Source organism: Pseudorasbora parva, chromosome 18, assembly GCF_024679245.1.
Source record: "Pseudorasbora parva isolate DD20220531a chromosome 18, ASM2467924v1, whole genome shotgun sequence".
Lineage (NCBI taxonomy): Eukaryota > Metazoa > Chordata > Actinopteri > Cypriniformes > Gobionidae > Pseudorasbora > Pseudorasbora parva.
This window is the reverse complement of record NC_090189.1, coordinates 8,033,126-8,045,253: the sequence shown is the minus strand read 5'-3', so window position 1 is coordinate 8,045,253 and position 12,128 is coordinate 8,033,126. Positions and strand designations below refer to the sequence as shown.

At 38.7% G+C, this 12,128-nt stretch overlaps 1 protein-coding gene across 2 annotated transcripts in view; it reads right to left on the bottom strand.

Annotated features, from left to right (window-relative positions):
* shroom3 (shroom family member 3) overlaps positions 1-12,128 on the bottom strand; it is a 76,677-nt gene that overhangs the window by 37,089 nt on the left and 27,460 nt on the right. Inside the window, exon 1 of one of the 2 annotated variants that reach the window (XM_067424757.1) lies at positions 3,352-3,526. The exons of the other annotated variant lie outside the window; for it this stretch is intronic. The gene's annotated coding sequence lies outside the window, so the exon portion shown is untranslated. Of the gene's footprint in view, positions 1-3,351; positions 3,527-12,128 lie in introns of those variants that run through there. 2 annotated transcript variants of the gene reach the window in all.

Here is a 12,128-nt window from a genome sequence, read left to right as displayed (position 1 = left end):
GAAGACACCGTTTCAGTTCATCTCCCCAGCATGCCTGCCCTCGGTCACTGAACACAACCCCCAAATGAAAGAAAAAACCAGGAACCTGATATCAGTGGAGAGCAGGAAGAGACAAAATACTCTGGCAGAGGAAGAGAACAAAGGGATACAGATGAAAAATAAGAGATGATAAAAACAACAGCAGCTTTAAATGGAAGATTCACTTTGAGGATTAAGTGCTCTAGCCACACCAGAAGTTCAACAAAGCTTTGCTAATAAATTAAGTGACAACCAAACACGCTGCCCTTTAGTGACTCCCCCTAAAAACAAACACGCCAGCCTGACTTAACTACATTCTGGATGAACACCTCTTCCTTTATCTCTTCTCTTTGGCTCCATCTGCCTCTGCCTCAGCCTCAGCTCTCTCTTGCTCTGTGTTTACAGCCACTTAAAACAACAAATTCATAAAAACAATTCTCCTTTCTTCATGTATCATCGTGTTTTTCAGATTATCGTGCTGTTCACTATCCAGTGTTTTGCGTTCTCTCGTCTATGGACACTAAACCTCATGAATTTTGGATCTAGATACAGGTGCAAAACACACTGTTGTCAGATGAGTCAAACAAACATGCCCAGCAATAATTTACCATACGCTGCTCTAAAAACAGAGTCATGCGTTATTGAATTAGATAAGTTAACTCAATAAATAACAACACTATAACTAGCTTTCCAAGCTACACTTGTAATTTAAAGTAGTTTACAGTAAACAACAATCAAGCGTCCCATTTGAAAACGTAGTTAGCTAAAATTGGCTACTAATAAAAACAAACAACATTGAACCTTCTAAAAGGCACAATATGTAAGATTTTTTTTAGGAGAAAAATATATCCAAAACCACTAGAACAATGGAATACATTTTGTTGACTTGTGTACTTAGATTATCCCAAATGTTTACAACAAAGTGTCACTTTATTGTTTCCATGGTGACGCATCATTGCTTGTCACGTGACGCCTCAGTCACAATAGTGCTGTATGACTGATAATCTTTCATTTAATTTTGAATTGAAAATATTCACAGTCATGAATTCCGGTTGTCCAATATAAACAAGTGGGTGTATTTTGTTGTTTAAACACCTTTTATAAGGATCGCGTTATTAGAGCTATATGCGCGACAGGCACCACTTTTTTTGTTTTTAGTGCTGCAGTTCAGAGAATCGGATCTATTGGAGTAACACTGATATGAATAACACTTGTTGGATTATTATTGCAGATTCCATAGGCATTAACACTAATGTCTATGGAATCTGCAAAAATAATCCAACAAGTTTTATTCATATCAGTGTTAATCCCATAGATCCGATTCTATTATACAAACTCTAAATGCATTGTTTTGCTGGTACTTGTGTATTTAAAACCTAAAATAAACATTATGTGATTTAAAACACTGATTGCTGTATATGACAATTGTTAAGCCCGTCTCTCTCTGGCTCAGGGCCAGCCAAAGGACAAAAGCCCGTTTTAATTTAACAATTGATCAGGTGATGCACTGACCCTTTTAATCACACCGGTGTGATCGCACACTCCAGGAACCATCCAAGACTGATCATGCATGATGTGTAGCCATATGTGTGAAAGGGTTAACCAGTGTAACAGCTCATGTATTTGTTTTGTCTGTCAGCGACGTCATATCCGCGTTACGCTCGATTTCTGGTTTTACTCTGGTATAAACCAAAGATGTTTTAAAGGCCCAATAAAGAGCCTTGAAACGCACAGCATTATTCAATGTGTTGACATAATTTCCACTGAAACAGTAAGACAGGGCGGGGAATATTGCGCAGCTCCTCCCCCTTTTTAAATAGCCAATAGCCTTTTGTTTATACAACAGCTCGAACAGAGCCGTTGAGCTTGGTAGAGCCGCAGTTTCCTCCTAATCTCTAACGGTTTCTCATCATAATCTCCTCCATATCGCTTAGAAATACAGAATTCGGTAAGGCTAACATTCACACTAAAAGCCAAAAACAAAACAAAAAAACAAAACAAAAAAAAAACTTACATTTTGAGTTCATGGGGACTTTAATATGTTTAATTATTTATTATGTTAATAATATTATGTTTTATTAGGCAGATGAGCAACTGTTTGGATAAGTTTATTGTTTTATGTCATTTTTCATTGAAAATATTCACATATTTGCATGAAATATCTGATATTTCGATGGTCAAATATGGACAAGGATGCATTTTATTGTTTAAACACCTTTTATAACGATCCCGTTAGTTTGAGCTATATTCACGATGGCCGCTGCCATTCTCTTAACTGTGCTGCAGTTCAGAGAATCAGATTTATTGGATTTAAACCAATATGAATACAAGTTGTTTTATTATTACTGCAGTTTCCAGACATTAGTGTGTATTTTACAAATGCTAAATTTATTTTAGCAGTATTTATCGAACACGAAAGCAAGGTGTGTTTTTGAAAGAATACCCAGTGATGATATTATTGATCTGAACTGAAACATTGAACTGAATAATGACAATTCTCTACAAATTCACTTTTTAATTAGTTTCATAACTGATTCATTTTACAACAACACTTTTAACACTCCTGCTTATTAATGTGGATGTGCTTTTAAAACAATATATATTGTATACAGTGCTGTATAAATAAAAATAAATCAATGCATTTTACACCAAATACAACCAATCCTAGAAACTGCACCAAAAACACAGCGACGAGCAGTATTTCATATTTATAGCAATTATTAATTTTTCACAGTCTATTGAACACAAACTCTACACAGACAAGCCTTTCATTTGCATATGGAAACAAGCAGGTCATATGCAACTCTATGCAAAACGAAATGACAATCTCACAGTAACCAAACTCAGAGCCATCCACACTATGATCTCATTCATATATGCAATTTTAGTGTTAAATATTCAGCCAGACGCACCTGGAAGCTGCACTCCAGTCTAACGAATTGTCGGCTAGTTGATATATAACAAGCAGATGAACTTTTGTTTTGCAAGATCAAGGTTACATTTATAAGGAAAACTGCATATTTTTGATCACCTTTTACGGCTCGCTTAATAGTCATTCAGTGTGACTAATGAAATGTTACAAATATTCCATGAAATCTCAGAATTAATAAGGTCATAAATATGGCATGCGTAGTAATTATAAAAGAATAAGAAAAATGTGGTTTAAACGGGTTTCGATTGAGTCACTGCTGTTTATCTAATGATATATAACTGTAGTACGCTTTATTCCGAACAAAGACGCATTGTTAGACACAGCAATGAGATTTTATAAACACAGAAAGGAAACAACTTCTACCTGTTTTATATGTACGTATGTGACTGGGATTACTGTACCTGTCACGCTGATGGAGTGTCAGTGTGGCTGTTTCCCCGAGAACGGACCTAAACAAACCTGCAGTCAAACATCCAAAGCAACAGGAAATAAATCCCAACTTCACTCATTTGGTTTTAAAAGAGCCAGACTCCACATACTGCACACGGACTCCAGACTGGCAGGGGAAGAACAACATCTCTCTGTTGCTCGCTCTAAAACACGGGTGACACACATCAGAGGATAATGACTGCCGTCCTCTTAGCCAATCAGAGGAGCCACAGGGCTGACTGAAAGCCACAGCGGTGATGTCACATAGCAGGTTCTTCTTGTCCTGCCTTCAAGCTATCTCTCTGTTTTTCTCTCCTCTTGTTCAGCCGCGTTCTTGTCCCTCACTTTTCCTCATTCAAGCTTATGCTAATGGGGATTTAAATATTTGTACCTATGGTGACTCAACCAGTTTCACAGCTGAGTTCATGTCCTCATTTTTATTCCCTCCATCACAGTTTTAGGGGCCATTTACAGGACCCCCTTTTTTAACTAAAAACTTTTTATGCGCTTTGGCTGTACATTTACATTTTGTTGTTGTATCACATTACAAGTAATCTACTTTTGAAGTAACTAGTAAAGTAATGCATTACTTTTAAATTTACATTTACTTTGTCTTCCCATTTGTTTACTGACACCTCTTTGCAGTGTGTGTGTTCATAGCTTGCCGCTTCTAGTGTGTGCACTAACTTAACAGTATGGCTTTCAGGTCACGTCCCTCTCCTGTCCCCCATGTCGAGAGAAACCGCGAGGTGTCGTGTGCGCCGTGTAAACGTGATGCTTATTGAAGTTCTAATCTACATGTCAGAAATGCATTCACTCATGTTACTGGCACAAAAAACAGACTCAGTATTCTTCAAAATGAATAAAAACAGTGCAATTCAAACTCAGAATATTACACAAAACTAAAGTTAACGGAGAGCCTATCTGCATCTCCTGCGCTGCATAAAGCCACTCCAATAACATCCGTCATCACTCAAATTAATGCACGGCTTAGATTAACTATACCTCCAATAAAATTATAAAGTAATTATTCCATCACAAATAAATATCTCCATCTCAAAAACTGACTGTGCATATAGTATAATAGTATTTTCAAATAGTTTTTATATTATTATTTTAAATTATTATTGCCTCTGGTTCAGTAATAAACTCTTGTAATAAAGTAGCAGTGGCTGGGACATATTTTGAGTATCAACGGAGCTTAAAAAGATGCAATCTAATCCTGTTTACATGAAATAAGCCTGATCCCGAGCAGCTTTGGGCTTACGGACCTGTTGCTATCACAGCAAGTCCAGGATGAGCGTTGAAGAACCAAACAATTCGAGATCATGCCAAATCATTAGCAATCGAATCCAGCTAACGGAGTTAGAGACGTACGAAGAACGGACTCCTGGTGAGAAAATGTAAAGCAAATGTAACGTAATAATAATTTCCATAAAAAGTAACTAAGTAATGCAATATTGTGATGCATTACTTTTAAAAGTAACTTTTTTAACACTGTTAATACGTGTCAAGTCCAGCCCAGTCATGCAAGATAATTTGACAACCAAAACAACAATGGCGGACTGCCGGACTTTGTTTGTGCTGTTTGAGTTTGCAGAGAAAGACTTTCTCCATCTAAGTGTAGATTTCTGAGATTTTGTGGTCGTAGTAGTGGTGCGGTAAATCTACAGCACCACTACTATAACCAGCGAAAAAGTATTATTTACTTATGCCAAATTGTAACATTGCCAACTAACTACTGGCCTGGCATGCATAATACATAGCTTTTTAGTTGTTTTCCTTGTAATACTTCACAATATTACAATTCGTCCAGTATTTTTGATCAAATAAACACAGCCATGATGAGCATAAGAGATTTACTTTCCAAAAGAATAGTGTCACCCACCTGTCCTTTCATATATAAAAGGGCAGGTGTGTGGCAATATCAGGAAAGGCTCTTCGGTTGCTCTAACAGGTGGGAATAAGGAAAACCCGTCCTATTCCACACCTGTTTTGAATCCTGAGCCCTGCATCTGTGTGAGAGCTGACTGTCGCCATAGAAACATGCTAACCTTGACCACCACAACGCATTCAGTCCAAACAAGGGGGGGTGGGACTGGCTAGAAATGTGTTTGTACGGGGGTGGAGGAGGGTGTTCACGGGAGTAAAGCGCAATAAACAGCATCTGGGCCTGTTAGCTAGAAAAGCTCAAAGACTGAGCGCTTTGCATCAGACGCCGCAGTAATGTGACTCTGTCCTAACTAGACACTTTCCAGCATCATGCATTCGTTTTCCCTCGCTGAAAGCAAAATACTGTGTAAAGCAACATAATTACAGCTAATAAAAACATATTTAATGCTCATATACAACTAGACTGCAAAAAAAATAAAAATTAGGTTTATTTTTTTGTTTTCCAGCAAACATCTCTATCTAAACATCCTTGCTGAATTTACTGAAGAAACGATTGTTTTTAGTGTGTATCTTTAATATTCAGATTTTTAATAAAGATTTTGAGCAGTGTAGTTATGTGCTACAAAATTAATGAACAGACAGACAGACAGATAGATAGATAGGAGACAGACAGACCGATAGATAGGAGACAGACAGACAGACAGACAGACAGGAGACAGTCAGACAGACAGGAGATAGACAGACAGACAGATAGGAGACAGTCAGACAGACAGATAGGAGACAGACAGATAGACAGACAGATAGGAGACAGACAGACAGACAGACAGACAGGAGACAGACAGACAGACAGACAGACAGACAGACCGATAGATAGGAGACAGACAGACAGACAGACAGATAGGAGACAGTCAGACAGACAGGAGACAGTCAGACAGACAGTCAGACAGACAGACAGACAGATAGACAGACAGATAGGAGACAGACAGACAGACAGACAGACAGATAGGAGACAGACAGACAGATAGATAGGAGACAGTCAGACAGACAGGAGATAGACAGACAGACAGACAGATAGGAGACAGTCAGACAGACAGGAGATAGACAGACAGATAGGAGACAGACAGATAGGAGACAGACAGACAGTCAGACAGACAGGAGATAGACAGACAGACAGATAGGAGACAGTCAGACAGACAGATAGGAGACAGACAGATAGACAGACAGATAGGAGACACACAGACAGACAGACAGGAGACAGACAGACAGACAGACAGACAGACAGACAGACAGACCGATAGATAGGAGACAGACAGACAGACAGGAGACAGTCAGACAGACAGTCAGACAGACAGACAGACAGATAGGAGACAGACAGACAGATAGATAGGAGACAGTCAGACAGACAGGAGATCGACAGACAGACAGATAGGAGACAGTCAGACAGACAGGAGATAGACAGACAGATAGGAGACAGACAGACAGACAAACAGGAGACAGACAGACAGACTGATTGGAGACAGTCAGACAGACAGATAGGAGACAGACAGACAGACAGACAGACAGACAGGAGACAGACAGACAGACAGACAGATAAGAGACAGACAGACAGACAGATAGGAGACAGTCAGACAGACAGATAGGAGACAGTCAGACATACAGATAGGAGACAGAAAGACAGACAGATAGGAGACAGTCAGACAGACAGGAGACGGACAGACAGATAGGAGACAGTCAGACAGACAGGAGATAGACAGACAGACAGATAGGAGACAGTCAGGAGACAGACAGACAGAGATAGGAGACAGTCAGGAGACAGACAGACAGACAGACAGATAGGAGACAGTAGACAGACAGACAGACAGGAGACGGACAGACAGATAGGAGACAGTCAGACAGACAGGAGATAGACAGACAGACAGATAGGAGACAGTCAGGAGACAGACAGACAGAGATAGGAGACAGTCAGGAGACAGACAGACAGACAGACAGATAGGAGACAGTCAGACAGACAGGAGATAGACAGACAGACAGGAGACAGACAGACAGACAGACAGATATATAGGATACAGACAGACAGATGGATAGATAGATAGGATACAGACAGACAGATAGATAGATAGATAGATAGGATACAGACAGACAGATGGATAGACAGATAGATATGTGCAAACCCACAAACATTGGGCTCAATTAGAGTTTTTACTCCATTTCTCTTTCTATTTCTCTCTCAGTTTCTGACAGCCTCAACAGGACAAATAAAAGTCATGCAGCAAACACTGTTTGTTCAACATACAAGCCAATATCTCCCTCCCTCCCTATCTCGCTGTCATTTGTATAGTGGTCTGGCAGAGTGCACCGAAACGCATTATGCAACATTATACGCTGTATAACTGCCATAATAACACTGATCCATTTCCCTGTGTTGATATAAACAAACCAAAGGTGTCTGCTAGTATCTCATGCCGCGACCAGCCTATAATAAAACAGGTCCAGGTCCACATAAGCATGTGATCAGTTTCAGGTGTGTGCTAAGGTTCAGATGTCCTGCTGTGCAGTCGGATACACGTGTGTGTGGTCAGGTAACCTCACCTACTGCATCATGTCTTATTGAACCATCACCCGCCCTGATTAAACACTGAGTGGACAATTACATCCTACTTTACTGCGGGCTCATGATCAATATCATACAGGCCAGGTCACGCACACACACACACCTGAAGGCCTTGGTTGTGTTTCACAGAACATGCAAGTCAGCAGCACATCTCAGGACCTTATTTTGCAGAATATGTTTACAATAGCCAACCAACAATGATTTTCAATTAGTGAGGTTAAGTAGTGAGTTCATTCATTTTAGGCCTGGAGCTTAAAAGGGAATCAATTTAGAGATGCAACATCTTTGAGCGGACAGTGTGCAAAGATATTAAAGGGATAGTTCATTAATTACGCACCCTCATGTCGTTCCAAACCTCTAAGACTTTCGTTTAGCTTTGAAACAAAAATGAAGATCTTTTTGATGAAACCAGAGAGCTTTCGGTCCCTCCATAGACAGCTACGCAACTACTTTTGACACTTGAAAAGTTCATAAAGAGATCGTTAAACTAACCCATTTGAATGGAGCGGTTTAGTCCAAATTTTTTGAAGAGACTCGATCGCTTTATATAGGCGTCTGTATTAGTCTTTTATACGCATTTAAACATTCATCAGCTCGCACATCAGCTGTGATAAACAGAAGCTCAAGGATGTTCACTTGACCACTTCAACAAGAACCAATGAGGGTCAGTCTCATGTTATCTTCAACATACTTTTTTTAAATGCTTTACGCAGAATATACTGTGCACTATGCAGTAAACTAAGATGGTAGTCCATTCAGGACATATCTTGTGTTTCTTATGCCTGTAATTAGTCTTCCAATGAGGTGAGAGAGGAGAAAGCAGAGACTGAGAAGCAGGCAGGTGTTAGGTGAGGCTCTTGGCACATAAGCATCATTTAACAAGACATTGTTAAATATTTACAGTGTTCCTGAGTGTCACGTTGAGACTGATTATATGTTTTAGAGGTAAGAAAGGTTTATGTCTCTCTCTCACCATAATCAAAACAGGTTATGAATGAGAAAAAAAAACCCAGTGAGAGGTCTGGAAGAAACCGTGAACCTAACAAAAAAAGGCTTGTGCATTTCTAAACAATAGCTAAAATGTTCACAAGCCAACAACAAACCTCCTTAACCAAGATGCTTGGCATAATTCTCTTTTTCTGTGGTTTTGTGTGCGCTCAGTGCTGTTTACGTCGTGTCAGAACAACATTTACTTCACCTAAGGAATTTTAGGAGAATCATCTGTTACGAAGATAATACAAGGTTGAAGAGTGTAATTTAAATAATGGCACAAACGTCAGTAAATTGACTAGCGCAAACCTTAGTAAATCACCTTGAGTGAGTCATTTAGAAACTCTCTTCCCACTAATTTTGCATCTGAAAGGGAAACTCCTACAAATGCATATCCAATCAAGGTTAGCCACAAAAATAACCCTGTCCACATCTTTTCAGCGCTGATTTTTCACTGGGTGTCTAAATGGAACTACAGAAATTGTAGGGTACAGTTATCATGCTAAACAGGAAACCTCATCTCTGCTTTTATAGCCTCAATGTGTTTATACTCACACTCTGGCAATCTATTCTTACCCACACTTTCCCATTCGCAGATATTTAAAGTAAATTATGCATTTTTTTGCGCAGAACACAACCATACCACCAATCCAAACTATATGCTAATAGTAAATCCATCATCTTTGACAATAAGGGTCCTTACAGAAATCAAAATGAACAAAAGTAAGTCAAATGCATCATCAACCCGTACCCTGATTAATTGGTAAGCTGATTATATTTTGTCATGAAGGGTCTTTTGGGCAATTGCGTACATGGATCACTTTGCCCGTGTATCTCATCATATCCGTAAATAGAGAAAAGTTGCTCCAGCTACTTTAATGAACCATATTAATATGCACGGTCATGCAGAATAAAAGCTCAACCAAAACAATGTTCTTCTGCAAAATGCATGCAATTTTGTTTTTTAACTGCAAATATTGACATACACTGTAAAACTTAACTGTAAATGAACAGGTAATTTCTAACAGCACTATACTTTTTATAAAACAGTAACATGCTTGCTGTATCTTTTACACAATGTCTGTAAAGTTACAGCAGTTTTCTGTTTTCAGCGAGTACAGTATCATACTGTATAAAAGGTTAGGTATAGATTTAGTTTCTAGGTCAAGTAAATACATTTGAACTTCTCTCCCAATGCGTTTGGTGTTTTCTGTCTACCATTTAGGGTTTAATGAGATCTTTAAACGGCCGTTTGAGTGAATCTGTGTGTACTTGGAGCTTTTGTGAGCGTCGGTACGCTTTCAGGCCTCAGTTTGCATGTGACGCAGACGGAGAAGAGTTATTTTCTGTCGGGTTTAAAACCTTTGTGACTGTGATGAGGATAAATGGAAATTGGAGTGTGAGAAGATGGATATTTCCATTTTCTTTGTCATAACATAACAACAAAAGTATGATATTTTTAATTATTTAATGACAAATTTAATTCAATTACAGTTTTAAAAGCAGATATGAGTGTATTCCCCTGTATAAATGCTAATTATTGTTGTAGACAAAACAGTGTAATACTGTAAAACATAATATTACAGCAGGATACTGTTTTTGGTAATAACAGTATACTGTAAATGTTATTTACAGTAGTGGTACTGTAAAAATACAGTAAGTTGCTTGCAAACTCTGCTAAATTTACAACGAAAAGTTACGTTTAGGTTTTATTTTCTGGAAATTGTACTTGGGCTAGAAAATGTATTAAAGTTGTGTTAATTTGTGAAGATTATCATGATGATGGAAAAAAGTAAGAGTGATTCACAGAGCTTATTTTCTGCAATAATCCAAAAACCATTGGGAAAATCCTTTAAACTTTTTGTTGAGGGAACCAGGAAAACTAAATAGGAACAGGTTGGCCTACAAAAAAAAGCATTTAGCTCAACAAGTAGTGCGAGTTTGGGGTGAAATGACCAATTTTCCTACAAATGAAAGCCTAGGGGTGTGTTTTTGGAAACCATTATTTTAGCCATTCTGATAGGTGACAATCATTTTGCAGAAATTTAATACCTCATCTTAAAGAAAGAACCATCCGTGCAATAACAATTTTTCCGGAACAAGGTTACTCCACCTTTATGAAAAAATTCCACTTCCAAATTTGCATAAAAATCCCAAGCACATTAACCAAATGGATATTTCTGCCACTGTGAATCATTCATGTGTTTTACATACCTGGCTGATTCAGCAAACGCCTCTGAATCCTTCATCTAATCTGGACTGAGACCTGATCTCTCCAAGCATTCACATGAGCTTTAACGAACGCTCTTAAAAGTTGTTAATCAGCTGTAAGAGGCTTTAGGCTTGCTTCCGCTGGACATAACTAAAGATCTCCGCGTTTATTTGGACCCAGTAGAATCTGGTCTATTCATAAAATGACTAATATTTTAATCCTTGGTAAAACGAAGAAGTTGCACATCACTTCACCATCAGCGAGAGCTGACGTTCTCAGACACCTTCCCCCTTTGACACACAGTCTCAAGTCCTTTTTTCTTGTATAACTCTTCCTGAATGGCGAGGCAATGATGTCATAGGCCACACGGCGACTGTTGCCAGGCCCGTTGGGGCTGTTGCTGAGGCTAAGACAGGCTTGTTGGATCTGTCTTTGAGTCTTGACTCTGACAGGCAAGAGAGATCACACAAGGCTTAGAGTCAACACAGAAAACCACCACGAGAAATGAAACTTAAAGAAACCTGGAGGACCAAAGAGAGCATGCATGCGTGTGTGTGTGTGTGTGTGTGTGTGTGTGTGTGTGCGCGCATTGTTGAGCTTTTTTCCTTTGTGTTTTCTTTCCCTCCTTCCACCGATGTTTGACCTCTGGACTCATATGTAAATCAACATCCTCCTTTAGCAGACTGTTCCACCGCTGAGCTGTTCTGACAACACTCTGTGTATTCTGAGTCTGTATACCCTATTGTTCAAATGTTTAGGGTCAGAGAGATGTTTTTTTGGAAAATAAGTTAATACTTTCTTCAGCAAGGATGCATTCATTTGATCAAAAGTGACAATAAAGGCATTTGTACTACCAAAGGTTTCTTTTTCAAATAAATGCTGTTCTTTTTAACTTTCCATTCATCAAAGACTTCTGGAAAAAAAAATAATAATAATAATAATACACAGTTTCTACAAAAATATTAAGCAGTTAACCCCTTAACTGTCACCCCTTTTAAGAATAGACATGAAAATGCACTATCCAAACTTAAATGGCTGTAATT